Below are 19,599 nucleotides of genomic sequence, written 5' to 3'. Positions count from 1 at the left end.
TTGCGGGTTGCTATCATTTTTAATTATTTTTTATTAATTGTCTATGGCGAAGAGTACTGAGTGCACTGTTCTGTTCAATTGACAAAACGCTAAAATTCGCATCTTCCATGCAACCTTGCTCACACGCTTCCTGTTAACTCTATAGCACTACTGCTATCTCTTTCTCTCTCAGTGACTAAGTATTACGCGCACAACAATTATCTCCTGCGTAACTCTTTCTTCAAACCTCAGTCTAACATTATTTTGGCACGTACACAACATTTCTCTACAGCTGCATCGAACTAAGCTAGCCATCTGGCGAATAACGGAACATGGCGCAGTCGCCAATAGTTACAAAAATGTTCTACTACAGTGTCGTCCACAATAAAGACCCGATATGTACATATATATTTTTACTCCGCCGTTCTTAATTTATACTTGTTTATTATTCTTCATTTATTCACGTACAGGCTTGTTTTTCATAGTTTGTTGCATAATCGTTCAATTTCCCCAAAAAAAGTTACCCATTGTTACGGTTTTGCTGACTGTGATGACGATTTAACTTTTCACCGCACGTGAGCTGAATTCGTCGCACTGTACAGACGCTTCCACGACGAATTTACGGCATTTCGACGCCGTATGCTAGCGTGGTTTCGACGTCGTCCACACACATATTCGTTACCTAACTCTTGCAGAAATTCACTCTGACAACTAGCATGCCCAACTACCTAGTACCCTAAATTTATATTTTATCTGAACATGATATTTTTTCTCCTTATCTTTTGCTTTGGGAGATCTGCTCTAGGGTAGGCCTGCCTAAAAATACCATAGGTTGCTCTATACATCTTATTTTTCTTAAAAACCCTTGTTTGGGCATACTTGCGGGTCTTTAATCCGCAAATACATCACGCCCTTAAGCTCCCTCTGGTCCCTGCTCGGGCGCCACTTAAAAAGGAGCCGGAGGAGGCCGGTGTACAACTCTCAGTTTAACCAGGGCCAGCAAGTTACAAGACCTTTGAAAGTTTTCTGGGACGGGTGCTTAAAGCGAAGAAATGCTTCAAACGGGCTAAGCCCGTATTATTTATTTAAAGTTTATGGTGATGTGTCCATCCACCAGCCTCTTGAGAATGCCTTCGAGGTTCAGTCGCAATCGACGGTGTCGATACAATCTTGTTAGTTGAGTACACATTCACTCGCGTGTAGACAAGCCTTATGAAAACGTAGCGCATATTCAGAACAGTCGAGTCAGCCTTCAGAAATCGATGGATATGGTGGGAGTTATCTTAAGTGTCGGAACTGACCTCACAGGTGGCGGGACTAGGCCTCGTTCCAATAGACACCACACTTTAGGTCAGGCTATGTTGAACACCGGATTGCCACGATGCTCGCAATAAGTACATATGGAAAACAAAACAAGTAAGGGGTTCTAATTCTACCCCGAACCCTCGTACACCAAATGCAGTTCGCGAAAGGCGCTAGCTTGAAGTAATAAAGATAAATTAATAAAAAAAACAAGTTCCCTTCGCAGGGTTCGAACTCACAGCTGAAGACAGTACTTGCTGACGACTCTACTCAACAGACACACCAGCTAAACAAATAAAGAAAACAATAGGTAGGGCTCGAACTCGCGACAGACAGCACCACTTGCTATGCCTCTACTACAGCCACACCAACAATTGTATAACACTGAGAAAACAACGAATTTAAATAGCAACACAGAAATCAATCGAAATTGCAATTGTTGATAGAATTCGAAGCAGACGCGCATGAATGTGTGTGTGTACATGCATAGAAAAATTCTTGGCATTTTCGAATGCTGCCCCATCTAATCGCGCAGTTACATATAACTTTGGTTTTTTCTTAGTATATATGGTACAGTACCATTCAATAAATTGTGTATTCTCAAAAAGTCAATTGCATTTAAATTGTGGCTTAAATTGGTTGCCACTAAAAGTTGGGTTATTATCTTGATTTATAGCTCTCCGGTGCTAGCGGGAAGGTTGCGATAGGTGTAACATGAAAGATACTTGACATATATTTAATATTCTAGAAGCTAACTCCTATTATTTACCCAATTTGCTCGAAAAATAGGATGTCGATACCGATTTGTATCGATTGCTTGGAAGCGGAGTAGGATATCGATTATTGAAAACGAATTCGATCTGCGCAGACACTAGAGGGATCTACAGCTAAAATTTCAAGTCTGTAGCTCTTATAGGTTCTGATATCCTTGCGTTCATATTTACGGACTAACGGACATAGATAGATCGACTCGGCCAGCATCAATAGCCGAGTCGATCAAGAATATACATACTTAATGGGATCGAAGATGCTTCTTTCTGCCTGTTACATACATTTACATTTGCACAAAAACATTATACAATTTTTAACTATTTTCACACTCTACTCACACTCTACTGTACACTCTACTCACATTGAGCGTCTCAATAAATGCGAAGGCACGCTCGCTTCCGTGCGCTTTCCTCGGCCATTCAACATCGCCACGAGCTTTCGCAACTTCGCCTCGGAGCTTTCACTCTTCGCCACCGAAGTGAAGTTGCGCTTTCAAGGGCGGTGATCAGCAACGCACGGTTACTTCGGCGGCGTTTAACTTCAAAATTATTCTATGCCCTTAACTAAATTCAATACGTCGGCTCCGTGCCTACTCATTCTTATTATTTTTGCCTTACTTATAACTAATACGCATGATGCTTGCAGACTACCGATATCAATCGAAATATTTTTAAAAATTTCTAAATTTTGTACTGTTTCTAAGAAAACATAACCGCGCAAAAGTAGATTTTTTAAAAAGGCTAAGAATCAATAAAAAAAAATATGTGCTAGCTAAAAATCGGTAAATGCTGTTGCGTAGTGATTTCGATGCTACCAACAATAAAATTTGACAAATAAGTTGATAATAGCATATCGTGCTTCGAATTTCGTAGATTAGTTAAATTAATTTAAAAAAAAACTCCATTCGTGTTGAAAATGAACATTGGTTAGCAAAGTTTAAAACTGTTGTGGGAACAAGTTGTTTTCCAATAGTAGTACCAGCTATAATCGATTATATAATCGATAGTGCTTTAGCTGCTTGATCTTTTCGAGAAAATTTAACTTTTGCCATAATAAGAAGTGATTATAAACCAAGCAATTTGGTTGCCTATCATGCAGAAAACAAAATTCGCAAATGTATAAATTTATAGTTTTTAATAATTTTAAGAGAATTTTTTACAGTTAAAGTTATTTGAAAAGTGTATGTCAACTAATGTAAAAGATAACAAAATGTTCTTTATGCTATATGGGCTTCAAAATGACAGTAAATAGTGTACTTATGTAAATCACGCGTGAGTAAATAACTCTTCCCACTTTATATATGTATAATTGTTTTGACATATGAATATTAAGCGTTATATAAATTTATGAAGTCTTGTATGTATTAAAGTATTCGTATGGATAAAAGTAGAAATAGAAATTTGAAATACATTACATTATGTATAAAAGGAAATATAGTTATGAATTATTTTAACAAAAAATAAGAAAGTACTTATTTCATAAGCAAACATCTGCATGTGTACATAAAAATATTTATATACACATAAACAGTAAATACATATGTATACAGAAAATCGGCGACTACAAATAAAAGGAAGTGTCCATGATTATTTTGACGCATGCCGATTTGGGTCAAGGTAATTTTGTACACTTTGTGCATTTAAAAAAATTGTGAACAATATACATACAGTATGTCAATAAAGTGTTTTGACTAACGAAAAAAAACTAATTTTTTGGGTTTAGTTGAAAATAAATGTACCTAAAAGTGAGAATTTTTTTTCAATTCTAATTTATTTCGATTCTATATTTTTCCTAGAACTTAATGGCAAAAAGAATTGTTAAATAACATTACCCAAACATTTTATAAAATTAAAAAACTAAAAACATTCAAATTTTATGCTGTCAATAAAGTGTTTTTACACGAAACTTTATTACTAAATAACAATGTTAAAAAAACAGGAATATTTTTTTTTAATACTTTGTGTGGCTGCCATTAGCGTCACATACAGCCTGCAATCGCCGTTTCATTGAAACAATAAGGTTTTGTATGTATGTTTCTGGAATCTTCTGCCATTCTTCCAGTACAGCAGCTTTTAAATCAGTTTTTGATTTTGGACTCCGCTTTGCGACTTTTTTTTTCAAATATGACCACACATTTTCTATTGGATTCATATCTGGACTTTGTGGTGGAGTGTCTAACACCTTTCCACAGTTGTACAACAGCCAAACTCTTACCATATGAGCTTTATGCTTCGGGTCATTGTCCTGGTAAAATTTAAAAATTGGCTTATTGTCCTCATAGAATCCAAATTTCTGTGCACTACTGACGAGATGTGTCTGTAAAATGCTCAGATATTGTCTAGCATCCATGGTATTCTCAATGAAGGTCAAATCTCCTACACCCTTGCTCGAAATACACCCCCACACCATCACTGATAGTTTTCCGAATTTAACGGTTGGAATAATATTGCGGTTTTCCAACGCTGTTAGTGGCTTTCTCCAGACTCTGGATGGCCCATCGTTGTAGAATAGCATCATCTTGCTTTCGTCACAGAATATGACGTTACTCCAAAAATCGTTCGAACTATTTACATGGACTTGAGCGAACGATAGCCGCTTCAAAATATTCGCCGCCGATAGTAGAGGTTTTTTCCTGGCAACTCGTGATGTGTAGTCATTGGAATTCAGTAATTTTCGGACAGTTTCATGTGACACATCAACACCACTTTCTTCCTTGAACTCCTGAGCAATATCCCTAAGCGAAATTTGTGGATTTTTCTCAATTTTTCTCAGAATTTTTCGCTTATCTCTGTCAGAAATTTTGCAGGGTCGACCACATACTGGCTTTGCCTCTAGCCTATCTTCCTTATTGGCTCTGTTTAATATGTTGTATATCGTTGCTTTTGATAAATTAAACATATCAGCCAGTTCCGAGACTTGACGTCCCATCTGATGGTTATAATACACCAGCTGAGCGACTTCAAAAGTTGTTCTTTTTCCTGGCATTTTATTTTTCATAAAATTAAAGCAAAACGTTATAAATTGCAATAGAAAATGACAAGAAAAGTCGAAGACACAAGAGAAGCCAAAACGCATGGGCCCAAATCTAACGGGATCACCCAAAAGAGAACGGCAAAACAATTTACCGTAGCTGTAAAAACACTTTATTGACAGCATAAAATGTGAATGTTTTTAGTTTTTTAATTTTATAAAATGTTTGGGTAATGTTATTTAACAATTCTTTTTGCCATTAAGTTCTAGGAGAAATATAGAATCGAAATAAATTATAATTGAAAAAAAATTCTCACTTTTAGGTACATTTATTTTCAACTAAACCCAAAAAATTAGTTTTTTTTTGTTAGTAAAAACACTTTATTGACATACTGTACATATGTACGTATATAATCTATACAGGTTAGTGTCATTATTATGGAATAAAATCAGGAGCGAGTTACATTCTATTTGATGTTGCAATTTAAAATGTTAGCATTGGCACGGGAGCGATATTTTGTATACCCAGGAGCCATTGAAAGTGGGTAATAAGGGTATAATGTATTTGTGAAAATGTATGTATCAGGCAGCAGCAAGAATCTCCGACCCCATAAAGTATATATATTCTTGATCACCATCAACAGGCCATTCGATTTAGGCATGCTGTCTGTCTGTCCGTCCGTATGTATGAACGCAAGGTTCTTAGAATATAAAAGCTGGAGACTTGAAATTTCGACCCTAGGTCCTCCTAATGCCCGCGCAGTACGAGTTAGTTTCTGATAATCGATAACTTCCCCGTTTTCAAATAATCGTTCAAAATTGATATCGTAATCGTGTATTTTTCGCAAATCTCTAGGTTTTAAGAGCTGGAGTCGCCAAACTTGACATATAGCTTCTAGAATAAAATCTACAGTTTGTGAAGTAATTGTTTGCGAAATGAAAATTATCAAATAAATTTGTAAGCTTATATTTCACCGATTTAAACTATTTTTTCTTAACTTTTTATTTTTGCATATATTTATTGTTCTACGTAAGGATATTGCTTTCTCAGTGCCTAATTAAAAAATTTTGTAAATACCAATTGAAATGACAAAGCAAAGGTCTGTACAAAATGTATACCTCACAGTTGATATTAAAAAAAAAAATTAATTTGGAATATTTATAATATCAAGTATGAAGGACTTATTTATCATGGTTGTCAAAGTGCTCAGCTGTTTAGTTGGCGAATATGATAGGCACCCTGAAGGCTTCGAAATAAGAATTTTTTGATAATGGATTATGTTGCTGGGTTTCCCTGATTCCGAACCTCTGACTCGGAAGAATCCATATGAGTCGATGAAGGGTTTCAGGGAAATATGCTGTTGCTCGAAGATAAAAATTTCTTCTCCGAAAGCATTGCACAGTTTTGAACAAAATGGACTTGATTGTTTTTGGTCAATAAATATATACCTACGCAAAGGTCTTTGTCAGACCAATATGGAGTAGGCTTACCTTGTGATGTACTACACTACACGGTAGAGAGGCGCAAGAGTTTTTTAATTCTATTCGTCCATTCCGTTCTGAAAATTGCAAGTCACCCTTACTTCTTTAGGAGTTAAGGCAAGATGTCAACTGGATTTATTACTGTTTTTAATACTAAGCTCAATTGAAGGTAAAAACATTAAATTCCGAGTGGCATTCTCAAGCCATTTAGATTCCCACCAACAATGGAATTGACAAGGAAATGAGATATTTAAAGCGGTATTAAAGTCCCGTTTTCCTTGATCCAGTCACCAGAAAAATCCCATTTATAAATATGAAGCAGCTTCTAACAGCTCTTGGCAGTTTAAAAAAAGCAGATTCATTTAAATAATTGCTTGCATTAAATATTCAGTTAAAATTAATAAAATAAGAACGTGTCGCGTGGATTATACCATACTGACGAGGAATGAGGGAAAATACGTGCATTTTACAGAGAGGGGATCTCGATGCACAAGTCAAAACAAAAGTTTCTGACCGAGACAAGCAATGTTTAATAAATTATGTTAGCAAAAACTAAATGCAGACATCCAATCAAATTGCCCTTGACTGTTAGCTTAGGGAGTACAGCTGGACCATTACATATGCTTTCAAGCAGTGCAAAGTGATCGAAATACAAAATCTTAAATCTACTACAAGTTTGCTAGACCATCACAAGACAGCTCGTCTATAATTTGTAGATAAAAATATGACCACAAATCTGAAAAATGTGTATATTTATCTAAAGGTTTTGTTAGCACCAAATAATCGAATCTTTTGCGTTGCGGACTATATTTTTTTTTCAAAAGGAAACTTTGAAGGCTGTTCCCTTATGCTTTAAGAGTGCTTTCTGTGATTGTTGCTTGAAGTTAACCTTTCCAAGTACTCGCATTGATTCCTCTGAGTACATAGAGATTCTGCGTTTGAATTTTCTGCTTAGCAAGAGACTCTCCAAGCATGGTCACAATGGCAAAATTAACTATTTTGTCATAGCCAATGTGCCAGATATGAACCCAATAAGAAACCTTTTCCAAATTCTTAGTATATGGTGTATCTGATCATAAAGTGACTAAAATTCAGTGTTTATATTGTCTTTGGTAGTACCATCAAAAGATCACTCTGTTTGTATGAGCTCGCAACAATCCAAAGAATAAAGATTCCATTAGCCATTAGTACTAATGTGCAAGCTGGTTTGGCTAATTGCTTATGTGGCCATTGTCTCTGCGCGACTGTCTAACGAAGAAACGCACTCGAACTGTTTGTATGCGCGAACGTGAGTTTACAAGAGTTCGTTTGTCTGTTATTATGTCGAGTTCAATTTATTTATTTTTTTGATATTATCTTAAACTATCATTATCATACCGTACACCATTCAAGTAAACAATTGTAAGTACACCTAATTCTGTTTTTACAATGTAAATTGGTTCCAGAAAATAACCGTGTTAAATTAAAACCGTGTGAAAAATTCCGCGTGAAAACATTCGGTGTATATTTATTGAATTTGCACTCATTTTAGATCTTTGAAATGGGTAATATGTGGGAAATATAATCACCCAACCCCAGAATATATTTTTTTATAAACTCCTTTAAACAACTTTTTTTTATAAATCCATTGCGTTATAAGGGACCAAAAATATCGATTTCATCAAAGGCGGTAACAAAAAGTAAATTCTGTTGCAGGTACATGCCCCGTGTTTTGCTTGACTTATCAAAAAAATATATAAGTTACCCTTTATATTCAAATAAAGAAATCTTAAGAACGTCTCAGTTACTTCCAATATTGTTGAATAAATAAATCTTATTTGCGGGAGAACTCATACTTAAGTAAAATCTATGTCTGTATGAAACCTAACAACGGTAACGGTGGCAATGTAATATCAGCGGGTAGCTTCTAAGTTCTCTAAGTTCCAAAGAATTCTTAGCTTCAGCTGCGGAAATGTTGCAGACGCGTGGTCAGCAATTTTAACCATGTTGCATCGAATCAACAAACTCTGAGTTAACATATATAATAATAAAAATCAAAAGATATTTATCACAGTCATGTAATTAAAAAGCTCTGTAAGATCAGAACTATGTCTATTTATACCCTGAACTCGTAAATGAGTAATAAGAATATACTGTTTTTGTACAATTCTATTTAACAGGCAGAAGGAAGGAACTTAGATCTCGTCCACCTGCCCTCATGTAAGGTCGGTCGGAGAGCTTTAGACTTAAAAATGTTGAACGTAGGTACGAGTGTGTTCAAAATCAACTGCATGTCTTTTAGGATTTAAAAAGCCCCACCGTCAAATTTAATACGTCACGTGTTGATTGATGATTTTTATAATAAACATTTTAAAATAGGTTGAGCCGGCCATGTGTAATAAAATAACTTGTTTTCGTTAGTATTTGAATTGTAATAACTTTTAATAATCGCTAAAGTTAAACGCAAATCGGGTGTGATTGGTGCATAGTTGTATTTAAATATTGTTATATAAAAATCTCATGTAATATTCTGTTGTATAGAATTATTCATTTACGAATCAGATGTGCACTGCAATTACCAACAAGTTTCGATATTTTGTCTCTGAAGATAGGTCCTCAATACGCTGGAGACTTGAAATTTCGACCCTAGGTCCTCCTAATGCCCGCGCAGTACGAGTTAGTTTCTGATAATCGATAACTTCCCCGTTTTCAAATAATCGTTCAAAATTGATATCGTAATCGTGTATTTTTCGCAAATCTCTAGGTTTTAAGAGCTGGAGTCGCCAAACTTGACATATAGCTTCTAGAATAAAATCTACAGTTTGTGAAGTAATTGTTTGCGAAATGAAAATTATCAAATAAATTTGTAAGCTTATATTTCACCGATTTAAACTATTTTTTCTTAACTTTTTATTTTTGCATATATTTATTGTTCTACGTAAGGATATTGCTTTCTCAGTGCCTAATTAAAAAATTTTGTAAATACCAATTGAAATGACAAAGCAAAGGTCTGTACAAAATGTATACCTCACAGTTGATATTAAAAAAAAAAAGATTTAATTTGGAATATTTATAATATCAAGTATGAAGGACTTATTTATCATGGTTGTCAAAGTGCTCAGCTGTTTAGTTGGCGAATATGATAGGCACCCTGAAGGCTTCGAAATAAGAATTTTTTGATAATGGATTATGTTGCTGGGTTTCCCTGATTCCGAACCTCTGACTCGGAAGAATCCATATGAGTCGATGAAGGGTTTCAGGGAAATATGCTGTTGCTCGAAGATAAAAATTTCTTCTCCGAAAGCATTGCACAGTTTTGAACAAAATGGACTTGATTGTTTTTGGTCAATAAATATATACCTACGCAAAGGTCTTTGTCAGACCAATATGGAGTAGGCTTACCTTGTGATGTACTACACTACACGGTAGAGAGGCGCAAGAGTTTTTTAATTCTATTCGTCCATTCCGTTCTGAAAATTGCAAGTCACCCTTACTTCTTTAGGAGTTAAGGCAAGATGTCAACTGGATTTATTACTGTTTTTAATACTAAGCTCAATTGAAGGTAAAAACATTAAATTCCGAGTGGCATTCTCAAGCCATTTAGATTCCCACCAACAATGGAATTGACAAGGAAATGAGATATTTAAAGCGGTATTAAAGTCCCGTTTTCCTTGATCCAGTCACCAGAAAAATCCCATTTATAAATATGAAGCAGCTTCTAACAGCTCTTGGCAGTTTAAAAAAAGCAGATTCATTTAAATAATTGCTTGCATTAAATATTCAGTTAAAATTAATAAAATAAGAACGTGTCGCGTGGATTATACCATACTGACGAGGAATGAGGGAAAATACGTGCATTTTACAGAGAGGGGATCTCGATGCACAAGTCAAAACAAAAGTTTCTGACCGAGACAAGCAATGTTTAATAAATTATGTTAGCAAAAACTAAATGCAGACATCCAATCAAATTGCCCTTGACTGTTAGCTTAGGGAGTACAGCTGGACCATTACATATGCTTTCAAGCAGTGCAAAGTGATCGAAATACAAAATCTTAAATCTACTACAAGTTTGCTAGACCATCACAAGACAGCTCGTCTATAATTTGTAGATAAAAATATGACCACAAATCTGAAAAATGTGTATATTTATCTAAAGGTTTTGTTAGCACCAAATAATCGAATCTTTTGCGTTGCGGACTATATTTTTTTTTCAAAAGGAAACTTTGAAGGCTGTTCCCTTATGCTTTAAGAGTGCTTTCTGTGATTGTTGCTTGAAGTTAACCTTTCCAAGTACTCGCATTGATTCCTCTGAGTACATAGAGATTCTGCGTTTGAATTTTCTGCTTAGCAAGAGACTCTCCAAGCATGGTCACAATGGCAAAATTAACTATTTTGTCATAGCCAATGTGCCAGATATGAACCCAATAAGAAACCTTTTCCAAATTCTTAGTATATGGTGTATCTGATCATAAAGTGACTAAAATTCAGTGTTTATATTGTCTTTGGTAGTACCATCAAAAGATCACTCTGTTTGTATGAGCTCGCAACAATCCAAAGAATAAAGATTCCATTAGCCATTAGTACTAATGTGCAAGCTGGTTTGGCTAATTGCTTATGTGGCCATTGTCTCTGCGCGACTGTCTAACGAAGAAACGCACTCGAACTGTTTGTATGCGCGAACGTGAGTTTACAAGAGTTCGTTTGTCTGTTATTATGTCGAGTTCAATTTATTTATTTTTTTGATATTATCTTAAACTATCATTATCATACCGTACACCATTCAAGTAAACAATTGTAAGTGCACCTAATTCTGTTTTTACAATGTAAATTGGTTCCAGAAAATAACCGTGTTAAATTAAAACCGTGTGAAAAATTCCGCGTGAAAACATTCGGTGTATATTTATTGAATTTGCACTCATTTTAGATCTTTGAAATGGGTAATATGTGGGAAATATAATCACCCAACCCCAGAATATATTTTTTTATAAACTCCTTTAAACAACTTTTTTTTATAAATCCATTGCGTTATAAGGGACCAAAAATATCGATTTCATCAAAGGCGGTAACAAAAAGTAAATTCTGTTGCAGGTACATGCCCCGTGTTTTGCTTGACTTATCAAAAAAATATATAAGTTACCCTTTATATTCAAATAAAGAAATCTTGGGAACGTCTCAGTTACTTCCAATATTGTTGAATAAATAAATCTTATTTGCGGGAGAACTGATACTTAAGTAAAATCTATGTCTGTATGAAACCTATCAACGGTAACGGTGGCAATAACGGTGGTAATATCAGCGGGTAGCTTCTAAGTTCTCTAAGTTCCAAAGAATTCTTAGCTTCAGCTGCGGAAATGTTGCAGACGCGTGGTCAGCAATTTTAACCATGTTGCATCGAATCAACAAACTCTGAGTTAACATATATAATAATAAAAATCAAAAGATATTTATCACAGTCATGTAATTAAAAAGCTCTGTAAGATCAGAACTATGTCTATTTATACCCTGAACTCGTAAATGAGTAATAAGAATATACTGTTTTTGTACAATTCTATTTAACAGGCAGAAGGAAGGAACTTAGATCTCGTCCACCTGCCCTCATGTAAGGTCGGTCGGAGAGCTTTAGACTTAAAAATGTTGAACGTAGGTACGAGTGTGTTCAAAATCAACTGCATGTCTTTTAGGATTTAAAAAGCCCCACCGTCAAATTTAATACGTCACGTGTTGATTGATGATTTTTATAATAAACATTTTAAAATAGGTTGAGCCGGCCATGTGTAATAAAATAACTTGTTTTCGTTAGTATTTGAATTGTAATAACTTTTAATAATCGCTAAAGTTAAACGCAAATCGGGTGTGATTGGTGCATAGTTGTATTTAAATATTGTTATATAAAAATCTCATGTAATATTCTGTTGTATAGAATTATTCATTTACGAATCAGATGTGCACTGCAATTACCAACAAGTTTCGATATTTTGTCTCTGAAGATAGGTCCTCAATACGCTTTCAGAAGCTGAAAGATCGAGAGAAAATTACTTAACATAGTTTTGAAGTCGGATTAAAAAGTGAATTCATTAAATAAACATCGCATTATTATTTGGCAAGTCAAACTGCCAAAAGAATGAGAAAAATACTTTCCCGGGTAGGTCTCGAACTCGCAACAGACCCCACCACTTGCTATGCCTCTACTCAGCAGCCACACCAATAATTAAGTACTTTTGAGAAAAAAACAAACTAAAATAGCATTACAGGAAAAAGTTGCAATAACCATGCTGTTGTACATGTATACAGAAAGTCTTGAAGTATTCGCTAGCTGTCCCATCCAATTGCGCAGTTACATATAACTTGTTGTTTCTTGATCGATCTTTATGAAATTTTTTTCAGTATATATATATATATATGTATATAATTTACAATATTTGTGTATTTCAAAAAGTTGCTTAGATTGGTTGGCAATATAAGTTGAGTTATTAACTTGATTTATAGCTGTGTGGTGGTAACGGGGAGGTGGCGATAGGTATAAAATGAAATATACTTGACATATATATAATATTCTAGAAGCAACATATCATGTTTGGTGACTCTAGCTCTTAATATTTACCCTATTTGCTCAATTAAGAGGATGTCGATATAGATTTGTATCGCTTGCTTGGAAACGGAGTAAGTTATCGATTATCGAAAATTCGAAACTCAATCTGCGCAGGCACCAGGATCACCTACATCTAAAATTTCAAGTCTCTAGCTCTAATAGGTTCTGAGATCCCTGCGTTCATACATACGGACATACGGACGAACAGACAGACGGACATGGCTAGATGGACTTGGCCATTGATGCTGATCAAGAATATATATATTTAATGAGGTCGGAGACGCTTCCTTCTGCCTGTTACATCCATTTACATTTTGCTCAAATACAAAAATACAAATTCCATTATCATTAACCCAACAGCTTTGGGCAGCGGCAACAAAGTCCAAAGCATCCAATGTTTTGATAAGTAAGAATTCGAAACTATCCACTAAGGCGTTTATATTAAGCCAGTAAGACGTAAAAGTAAAAATCTTAACTATTATTATGTTAAAAATCCCGACAGAAAATAAAATAAAAAAGAATAATAAAATATTTTTGCGTCATTGCCAATAGTTAAATTTAATAATATTGTCTGTGTTATTGTTTAATATTCAAAATAAAGCCATAATATAAATATTTGATTGGATGACTCGAGGTCCTTGGCTTTTATTGAAGACAAAAACGAAACACAATTTTGCCGATTGTGTCCAGTACTTGCGAAACACTGATATTACGTCAAAAGATACTAATATATCGTCTTGATATTGGTGTTGTTGACTCTGCCCTTGAACCTTAACGAATTTTTAATGTTGTATTTAGGTATATTGTAAAGTTTCTTAATATTTGTATAATATACTTGCATAATCCATATGATGGGGAACAGATAGAGGAGCATATTGGTTTCAGGGGCGTCCTTTCTTGTGCATTTTGGGTAGTCCATATCTCCTCGGAGGTACCGCTGTGGTAGTAATCATCTTATTTCTTTCATCGTTTGAAATTAGTCCGATCACAAAAAATTGTGTCACGAGGCTATTATTATTTGTCTGTAATCTTGATGTTGAATCCTGTCATAGTGTTCTATACTCACATAAGTCTACTAAGATATTTGTCATTTTATTTTTGTAATCGTTCATATTCATTGGTACTGTTTTATTGCCCTTGTCTATTGGTATTGTTATTTTCTCTTAAGAATTTACGTATCTGTTTCACTGTGTCCAGTATTGCTCGATCCCTAGTGCCTTGGTTATTCTTAGCTTTGTATTCTTGAACTAATAAAGATAATTAAGTGCGTGCCGTCTTTTTATTTTTTTGTCGTCTGTACCAATTCTTCCCCGTCCGCAACACATCTTAAGAGACGACATTCTTTTTTATTAATCGGGAGTGTCAAGTTTGGCCCTTTCGCAAGCAACGTTTCTATGTTTGGCGGGAAATCGGCTTTCGTTTTGTCTACAAACCATTCTCTTTAAGTGTTGTCTGATAATCAAGGTTTCGTTAATTTCGTAGTTTGTCGTGTTTCGTTGTAATGTCTCTCGCTCTTCAAAAACGCAGAAGAAACCCATAGCCTCTGGATGAAAACTGAACTTTAACTCTTACCACCCAAAAAGTATTATGATAAATGCATCCGTTAACTATATTAGAAGCATAAAAAACATATCGGACACAATATTCTACAAAGAAATCGAACATGAAATTTAAACAACTTTACTTTTAATGACTTCCCACAGAATATAATTAGAAACTTATTCAAAAGGCAAATCAGAACACAGAAGCCAACACAGTCTACTAAAATATACAAATCTCTTACATACCACGATTATCCGAACGCCTCACGAAATCTGTAGGGTACAACAAGAAGGCGAAAAAACCAAGGAGAGACCAAAGTTACGTTATATACAAAATACCGTGTTGCGGAGAAAAAAACGCGCGGGGAAAATAGTTAATGATGAGTATGGTTAAGATATTTTGGAAAAACAAAAACTTTTCAATGCAAGAACCTAGTTTTCGACCGCTTGTTCCTATGGCAGCTATATGATAAGTGGTCCGATGTAAATAAAAATTTGCATACACTCAGGAAACTTCTAATTGGCGAGTTTGGTTAAGATATCTTGTAAAGCAAAAAAGTTTTCCATGCAATAACATTATTTTCGACCGATAGCCCCTATGGCAGCTATATGATAGAGAAGTCCGTATGTAAAGTATATAGTATATAAAGAGCTTAGTAAAACTAATAAATGCCGAGTTTGGTAAAGATATCTTGGGAAACAAAAAAGTTTTTCGAACAAGAACCTACTTTTAGACCGACCGTTTCTATGTCAGCTATATGGCTATCGTTCCGATCTTGTTGGTTCCGACCAACAGTGCCGCTCAACTGAATAGGTTTGAAAAATATTTCTTCTATTTTTAATTCTCTCTTTGTTCCTATGGCATTTTTTCCTTCGCTCCTTTTTTGTTTTGAACATTCATTTGTTTAATCATAATATGACAAAAAAATGTAACGAGTTCTATGCAACGGTAAATCAGAATTTTGCATTCATCGTGAAATTCGCTAAATGTATGGTCTATTTTTGGCTCATCTGATTAGGTTTGACAACTTTGACTTAATTTTTTGATTGACTGCGTGATTAAAAACATATAATTTCTTTGGTCTACTTAAATTTAAAGAAATTGCTGCCATTTTTTTTAAATATGGATCGGGGAAAATCAATAACCGATTTTGAAAAAGGACAAATTAAATGCTATATTGAATCTGGCCTAAAACATAATGAAATATAAAAGAAGATTGGTCGAAGCCAAAACGTGGTAAGCAACTTCCTTCGTAATGAAGCCGATTATGGGAAAAAAAATGAAAGGAGGAAAAAAATCTGCTACAACGGCATCAGAGAGGCGACTAATCCTTCGAACTGCTTCGAATTCCCACCTCTCTGCCAGTAAAATCAGGGATGAATGCGGTGTAAATGCTAGTTTGGCAACGGTAAAACGAGTTATTCGGAGTGCTAAACACTTAAAGAGATTAAAAATAAAAAAAAAAAAAACCTCTCAATGATGCATGGAAGGAAGCGTGACTTTGATTTACGCGGGATCACATGACATGGAACAAAGAGTGGAAGGCTGTGGTCTTCTCCGACGAAAAAAAGTTTAATCTCGACGGACCGGATGGCTACAACTATTATTTTCACCATATGCTAAAAGAGGAATGCTTTTTGAGTCGTCATCACTCCTGTACAGGAGGCGTAATGGTTTGGGGTGCCATATCGTTTTATGGAACTTGTGAGCTGCAGTTTGTTTCCTCAAAGATGAATGCAAATGCCTTCAAGACTGTGCTCCAAAGGCTTTTCCCCAGTTTTCCGAAATTTTTGGAACTATACAATGGACGTACCAACAAGACAACGTCCCCATCCATACAGCCCGGGTTACAAAACAGTGGATTAAGGACCAGAATGTCAACTTGCTCGAGTGGCCGCCATACTCCACAGACATAAATATTATCGAGAACATTTGGGGGAAGACAATTTCAGGACAACGCGACCGTGGCTTGCCATGAAATATTGCTGTGAATAATTTTATTTTATAGTTTTGTTGGTCAAACCTATTCACTTGAGCCAAAAATTATGTAGATTTTCAAAAAAAACTTTTGTATTTTATAAATAATTGATCGTTTTGCTTAACAAAATTTATTTGGTTTATATCGAGTGCTCGTTATGAAGATATTATGTTCTAAGTCTAAAAAAGAAGTTAAACCTATTCAGTTGAGCGGCACTATATGTTCTGCGTGCAATATCAAGAAGCACTTCATAAAGATAGCTTTAAAGCTGAGAGATTAGTTCGAATAGAAACAGACAGACGGACATACAAATACGACTTGGCTGTTGATACTGATCAAAAATATATGGACAAAGTTATACTACCCTCTGCTAGGGTATAACAACAATAACTCAGAACGAGTTTGTCTTCAAATTAAGACATCAAAACAATATACAACAAGAGGTTTTAGTCGGGGGATCCCGACTAGGGGATACCCTGAAACCTCTTCTTCCAACATCAAATGCATATATATATTCTGTTTTAAGAGCTATATGTCAAGTTTGGTGACTCTAGCTCTTATTATTTACCGAAATTGCCAAAAAACAGAATATCGATATCTATTTTTATCGATTGCTTGGAAACGGAGTAAGCTATCGATTATCGGAAACAAACTCGATCTGGCCAGACACTAGGAGCACCTACATTTAAAATCAAGTCTCTAGCTCATATAGGTTCTGAGGTCCTTGTGTTCATACATACGGGCTGACGGACAGACAGACAGACAGACGGACATGGCTATATCGACTCGGATATTGATGTTGATCAAGAATATATATACTTTATGGGGTCGGAGATGCTTCCTTCTGCCTGTTACATACATTTGGATTTTTCACAAATACAATATACCCTTATACCCATTTTTAATGGGTTCAGGGTATAAAAAATAGCGCTAATGACCCACTGTATGAAAAGCAAACACCCAATAAATTTCATACGATGACAATTCTACAACAAGAACAACACTAAAACGACAGATAAATAATAATAAACACACCAAACAACAAGCGGCTAAACTACAAAACGGACACCGAAACTGCGCTCATATATACAAACATGTATTGAATTTTTAAATAGTTTCAACCCCCACGTCAAAGAGTGCAGATATGTAAAACAAATTTAAATTGTTTAATTTAATTTAAATTAATTGTTTTTTGTTTTTGTGCTATTGCCCTGAAGACGGTTGTCAAAGTACAGTTGAAACATGATGAAAATACAAGTACCTTGTGTTTCTTTTTTGTTTTGAATAAAAAACACCGGACGTCGAGATAGCCTTAGAAATATTTATAATATCGATTAAAGCCATAATGAATATGAATATTTACGCCACGCAAAAAAATATTTCTATTGAAGCTCCAAAACGACGAGTTTAATAGCAAAATAAAGGAGCTTACAAACCAAAACACAATAGGAGTCAATCTCGGAACCTGATGTAGAAATGTATGAAGATGTGACACTGGAAACAGGTGTTCGTTGCGACGAAACTCACTCCATTGTAAGGACTCCCAGAATCGAACACTATGTGTCTTGGGGGTAAGCGGCAAAGGCCGCATGTAGATCATAAGATAATCACGCCATTATTAGGTAAAAAATCAAATAATAGCCTGTGTTCACTGACCACATTTCTTAAACATTTCCGAAAATGTAACATTTTTGGAAAACGTATAAATTTTCCCGAACATTTCGTGTTTTTTGCGATGATTAATCCAGATTTCTTTTGGTGTTGTGAAACATGTGTAAGCACAGCTGACAAGACGCTAGCCTCTTTCAGCACAAAATTTAATCTTGATGTCATTATAGCTAGATTGACCCTTACGTATTCCGAAAAGCGGCCATTCTATGACAAGGCTGAGAAGAAGCTCACCTTAACAATGAAAACTATCAAGGAGTATGATGTCTATCTGGCACAGTACGTGTACATTGAAGGGACCTTACCGATGTTCTTTTCTCCGCTCAGCCCAAAGAGTTGCCACCTATAAATAGTATCCTGAAGACTACCAGCATCAGCATGCAAGGTGACTAAAAGGTAGAAAAAAGGCAAAACCAAAGCCCAAACTTTTAAATAATGTTCACGACCCGGTTGCAAAATTGGTTGTAGATCCAAGATTTTTGCAACTTTCTCAGACAAACTTTCACCGGCAGCACGGCCAATAGGTATACAGTTAAAGAGTATTAGCCGCTCGAAAACAGTAATTATAAAAAGTTGAAAATATCAAATAGTTTGGATGGACAGTGGCGTGAAAGAGTCAATGAGATAGCTAAAGAGGACCTCTTCAGGAATTCTTCAGATTCTGCTTATGAGCACGCAGCATTCACAGCTGTCACAGAAATAGAGGATGAAAGGGATTAAAAATTTGAAACAGTTCATTTTTTAGAGGAGTCTCCCAGCTTCCGTTAATAAAAGAGAAACTTAAATTTTTAATAGACACTGGGGCATCAAAGAACTATATTTTACCTATATTGACACGACAAATACCCTTTATAAATCATTTGTAAGACCAATTCTTGAGTATGCCTCATTTACAACAATTCTAATTGTTTGCCCTTCGTGGGGTAATATGGGATGTATGGTTACCGTTATTCTCCAGTAGATTTCTGATGATTAATTTTCCTTCTTCATATAATAGCAGACGAATTGTCCAAACAGAATGTCAACGCGAGACATAGATCGGGTTGGTTCGAAAACCCAAAAAATTAGCTCATTTAACATAGGAAGCACCAACAAATTACTTGCAAAACAACAACAGTGCGCACGAAACCCAATTCGTTCTTCATCACCCGTTTTGATCGACAATAGGTTTGTCAGCCATGACGAGGACATAGGAAACCCAGTGCAAAGAAAAGAGACAAATAATGCCACTGTGTTATTTGCGGGATTCTCTGTCGTTTCTACAACGTTGTTGTTGCAAAATAGAGTCTCGGTAAAATGCAATTTTAGCAATAAGAAACAACAAAAAAATAAATAAATA

At 35.2% G+C, this 19,599-nt stretch overlaps 1 protein-coding gene and 1 long non-coding RNA gene across 2 annotated transcripts in view; one reads left to right on the top strand and one right to left on the bottom strand.

Annotated features, from left to right (window-relative positions):
- Nucleotides 1-3,086: 3,086 nt before the first annotated feature.
- The window catches only part of LOC6636517 (BTB/POZ domain-containing protein 7), a 43,261-nt gene continuing 26,748 nt past the window's right edge, over nucleotides 3,087-19,599 (top strand). The window contains exon 1 of the mRNA XM_002059971.4: nucleotides 3,087-3,323. The gene's annotated coding sequence lies outside the window, so the exon portion shown is untranslated. The remainder of the gene's footprint in view (nucleotides 3,324-19,599) is intronic.
- Nucleotides 13,682-14,269, bottom strand: LOC116649945 (uncharacterized). The gene is made up of 2 exons (XR_004302889.2): nucleotides 13,908-14,269; nucleotides 13,682-13,842 (listed from the first exon to the last, which is right to left on the bottom strand). It is a non-coding gene; the product is annotated as an uncharacterized lncRNA (long non-coding RNA).

Source organism: Drosophila virilis, unplaced genomic scaffold (genome assembly GCF_030788295.1).
Source record: "Drosophila virilis strain 15010-1051.87 unplaced genomic scaffold, Dvir_AGI_RSII-ME tig00001562, whole genome shotgun sequence".
NCBI lineage: Eukaryota > Metazoa > Arthropoda > Insecta > Diptera > Drosophilidae > Drosophila > Drosophila virilis.
Note: the sequence above shows the minus strand (reverse complement) of the source record. Positions and strands in the feature narration are given on the sequence as shown.